At 50.2% G+C, this 4962-nt stretch overlaps 1 protein-coding gene across 1 annotated transcript in view; it reads right to left on the reverse strand.

The window, feature by feature from the left end:
* The window catches only part of CDH23 (cadherin related 23), a 382149-nt gene that overhangs the window by 43836 nt on the left and 333351 nt on the right, over positions 1–4962 (reverse strand). The window lies entirely within an intron of this gene.

Here is a 4962-nt window from a genome sequence, read left to right on the forward strand (position 1 = left end):
TTTGTAGAAGGAAGTACCCATGTTTGAAAGTGATGTCTAATTGAGGGGTAGACAAAGTGACAAGTCAGAAAAAGATTTGGCAGAACAGGATATGCCCAACTCTCAAAAAGATGAGAGAGGAAAGGCAAGGTACCTATGGGAGCTGTACAGAGAATGGGGGAAAGAGAGGCAGTTTTACTGGGAGAGTTTTACAGAGACAAGCTCAAGAGAAAACAAGCTAGATATAGGTGAAGATAGAACGAGCCAAAAAATTAGAAGGAACCAGAAAATCACAATTGATTTTTGGGGTTAGTTTGAGGCCAAGCAGAGCAATTCAGAGGCCAAGAGAAAAGTCAGATTGACTAAGTCACCCTGGGTGAGGAGTTTTGAGCCAAAACAGCTGAGTTGAACTGGCCAGCAAGAGTTCAGAAAGAAGTAAGGGTGAGCTTATTCAGCAGTTTCAGAGGCCGAAAACATTCCAGGCCTAGATTAGATTCTACGGAGGGTAGAAGCTTCCAGGACTAGGCCTATGTTAGCAGACAGAGGCAGAAAGGCGACAATTAAATCAGGCGAATAAAAGCTCCTTTTACAGAAATCCATCCTTACACACGCACTACTTTGGATCTTAGAGACCCTAGGAATCTTTAGGAAGGTAGCAAGGATTGGGGTGGGGGGACAGCAACGTGGCTCAATTGGTATTGGCACATGCCACCAACCCTTACTGTTGGCTGTTCACCGCAGGGAGAGCCTTTGTGCCAGACTCCCTTGCCTTACTCTGCATACTCTGTAAACTTTGTACACTTTGCAGGAAAGTGTTCTGGTCCCTACTGAGGAGCTCCAGGAGCCAGTCCTTGGCTACTTCAAGTTTTGCATCGGGGCTCCCCTATATATTTCTTTGGGTGCCCATCTCTTTAGCTCTTTAGCTCCCCTGGGTGCCAGCCTCTACGGACCCTGAAAGGGGTGCTCGAATTTTCAGGCTATGCTGCTGACCTTAGGTGCTCCAGAGCGGCTGAGGCAAAGCCTCCACAGCCCTGTGCCCTGAGAGCAGATGCCTGGAGAAACTGGAAAGCTGGAGCCACAGAGAAAGCAGAAGCATCTGAGGCCTCAGTTATGGCCGCTGCTGACAGGGCACTCCATGAGGAAGGCATGTTTAACTGGAGCTAGTTCCTGAGCGCCAGTGTCAACTTTGTGGCAACAATGTATAAACTAGCCATTCCTCTGAGGCAGGGAGCTTTGTATGGTCTGGCACTGCCAGCCAGGGATCAGGACTAGAAATCTGACCCCTTAGTATGAGTTCATAGATTAGATAAGGAAAGCTGTGGGGTTTTTTTGTTTGTTTGTTTTGTTTTGTTTCAGTTTAAGAGTTCAAATCTGTGTAAACCCATTAGGGCATGCATTCATAGCCCCTCCCTGACACCTCTCTGTCAAACAGGCAGTTCCAGCCTCCAACTGTCCCACCCCCATTTCCAGCCCTTCAGTGGGACCCCTCTCAGATTTATGTTAATTTTAGGAGAAAAGACTGAAAAAACACCCACCAATCTGTAAGCTTCCCCCAAGCTCAGGACTTGAAATCCCACCAATCATCACTCTGGAAATCTCTGCCCTGGAAAGCTCTGCCTCCTAAAAAAAAATCCTATATAAAGGCTGTGTTTGCACAGTTCTCTGCTGTCTTCACCTGGGAGCAGAGGATTCCTCCTTCGTCTCCTGGATTCCTCCCTCCAATAAATCTGGTGTTACTCTCTTATCAGAAGACGCCAAGAAGCCCAGAAGAGAAACAGCAGAGCTCAGGCTTTTAAACCTCCTTGGCTCATCAGAGGTTGGAGTAACCTTCCCCTGGGAGCTGCAACATTCCTGCTGAGGAGGCCTCCTCTCAGAGCTGTGAGGTTCCTGGGTTCCCATGTGTCGGGACCCTTCCCTTGGGATGCTGCCCCACCTCAGAGCTGGGGATACTTTCCCAGGCCTCAGAGTTGTGTGCTTCCTGGACACCATTCCCACCGGAGCAGGAAGGCCAACACTTAGGGCTTAAGATCAATACCTGGGGCCTACATGGTGGAAGGAGGAAAAACCAACTTCCGCCAGTTGTCTTCTGACCTCCACATGTTTGCTGTGGCATGCAGGAACCTACATATGTATTAATACACACACAGAGTAAGTAAGTAAATAGGTAGATAGTGTAAAATGATAGTAAGCATTTGAGGGTGAGAAAGCACAGTGCTAACATTTCTCACTTGGGTGAGAAAGACCTCACGTGGAGCTGGGCATGGTGGCGCACGCCTTTAATCCCAGCACTTGGGAGACAGAGGCAGGCGGATCACTGTGAATTCCAGACTAGCCTGGCCTACAAAGTAAGTCCAGGACAGCCAAGGCTACACAGAGAAACCCGGTCTCGGAAAAAAAAAAAAAAAAAAAGACCTCACGCTGAGTCTGGAATAGACTGGACACTTGAACAGCCTTAGCATCCCTTCCATGCAGGAAATACCTTCAAGATCTCTCCTATACCCTTTGCAGTGTGTGGGTGGGTGGATGGGTGGGGAGAGTTTACATCTTTCTCCATAATGCGTGGTGCTATGAGACACTACAGTGATGGTCAAAGAAGGCCAACACGGTCCCCTTGTGCTCTGCATAGTCTCGATTATAGCTATGAGCATTCACCCCCCCTCCGCTAGAAGCTCAACTTGAGCCCACCCTCCCCACCCCCCGCCACACTTTCCCAGTCTCTGCAGCACTAGCTGTAAGGAAGGGTTGGAGTCCAGCCTCCTCATGGCCACTGTCCCATTGTCCCACGCTCCTTGAAGATTCCCTAGAAGTGAACCTGATCATCACTCGGGCTGCTGGGGCTGGAGAGTGGGGGGCTTGAACAGACCTACACCCCCACCCCACCCCCACCCCATAGCCCTCTTGCTCTGATGTCTTTGGTTTCTGAGCTGAAGAGGAAGTTGGACCTTCATAGGCTACCCTGCCTTTCAAGAGGGTTTGAGGTTGCTGGGCCAAGCCCACAGCTTGGGCAATGCCTGTCTTTTCCTGTGGTGCAACTCTTAAGTTGTTCAGTGCTGGGATGTGTGTTAGGGGAAGGAAGGGGCGGGGTCGGGGAGGTGCTCTGCTCTTCCCTGGAAGGGCCCCCCCTCTCCTCTGTGGCGAATGGCTGGGCCTAGTGTCTACCTTATCTCTACTGTCTTGGCTGCCCTCTGGCAAGAGAGAATACGCGTTCTAGCACCAAGAAGGACCCAGAGCTGTCTCACCACATGTCCTGACTTGTGTCTTGGCAGCTTCTGGGGTGCTCACGCCAGGGCTTTTGCTAGCTTCAAGGACACTAAGCCTGCTTAAGGTCACCTAGTAATAACAGGGCACACTACCCTCCTTCTCAGGTAGCGCTCCTTACCTAGGTAGCCCAGGTGAATGAGCCCATAGAACCTGTGACAGGCTGCCCGGAGCACCCACAGTTCAGGGCTACCAATCTGTCCCACCACCCTGATCCCTGACACCGTACTCTGTCTTTCCTCTGTCCTTCAACCAGGAGCCACAAAGAGTTCAGTTTTCTCCCTGTCCCTTGACAGTCACCTCTACCACTCTGTTCAGGCAGTGCTTGCTCTCAGGTCTGTCCCTCCTGGCAACAGTGCACTAAACAAAGTCTTTTCACATCTGGCCTGTATAAGGGACTTAGTCACAGTGGGAGGCTGGGCCTAGTTGGACAGGGTCACCATCTCAGATACTTGAAAGGCTGTGAGAACACGTTTAAGGGGCTCCCATGAAACTTACTGAGAAGTTAAGAGAAAGAAAGAGAGAGATAATAATATAGTTTAGTGACAGACACTTGCCTAGCATATGTGAGGCCTTAGATCCTATGCCCAGCAATGAACTAGGAGTGAAAATCAGGTGGTAGAGTACACTTCTTTGTTCAACTCGATCATGGCATAAACTGGGCATGATGGTGCATACCTGTAACCCCATCACTGTGGGAGGTCAGGGTCCTCAAGACCCAGTATGTTTGGGTGTGCAGGAGAACTCAGAACTCAGGTTAGGAACTAACTGGCTGGTATCTCAGATCTGGTGTTGTGGCTGAAGGAAGTACTGACAGAAAGGTGGGAGTGGGGGCTCCAAGGTCAGGCCAGGAAAGAACAGAGCGGAGCAAACTCTAAGTGATGACAAAAACATGGATGAGGGCAGAGGAGAGGAGAGATGTCCTCGAGGGCCAGGAGGACAGCATAGGAGTGAGTCTGCTGACGGGGCATGGCGGTGTGCTCCTGTAATCCCAACATGCAATAGGCTGAGTTAGGAGACTCTTGAGGCCAGCCTGAGCTACATGACAACATCCTGTCTCAAAAAGCTAAAAACACTAAAAAAAACCACAAACGAAACCCCACCCAAACAAAACAATACAAACAAACAAAACCCCATGTAAATTACAAGCTAAATAAAACAACAACAAAAATGGAATAAAGTGAGCCTGTGATAATTGGCCACCAGTGGGTATAGTCCTGGGGGAAAGAGGCTGAGAGGATTCCATGGGGCACACCAACAGCAAGTCCTGAGGTTGGGAAGTTCTAGGCTTGCGCATGTCCTGTCTGGCTCAGGTGTTTGCATGTAGGCATGATTGTACTAGGGTGTCTCAGATGCAGGGTACACGAGTACAGAGTGGGCCAAACGCCTTCCTTCTTGCTAAACTCATTGTGAACTTCAGATTTCACTTACTTATCTATCCACCCACCCATCCTTTCCTCTGTCTGCAGGAGGTTAGCCTTGGGCGGCTGGAACACTAAGAGGCAAAGTCCCTGCCTTCAGACTAGGAGAACTGCAAATCAGACAGGGTTAGGCTTGGATTCACTCCTTAGTATGCACGCCATCATAATCTCTGAAACGCACCGTGACATGCAGAGGGAAGTGGCTGGTTGGACACTTGCCACGTCTATCTGCAAGACCAGCCCCGCCCCCTCCAGGCCCTAGAGACGCAGTACCGCCCGCCGCCCCTTGGGGGCGCTGCTGGGC

Source organism: Acomys minous (genome assembly GCF_964271855.1).
Source record: "Acomys minous genome assembly, chromosome: 13".
NCBI lineage: Eukaryota > Metazoa > Chordata > Mammalia > Rodentia > Muridae > Acomys > Acomys minous.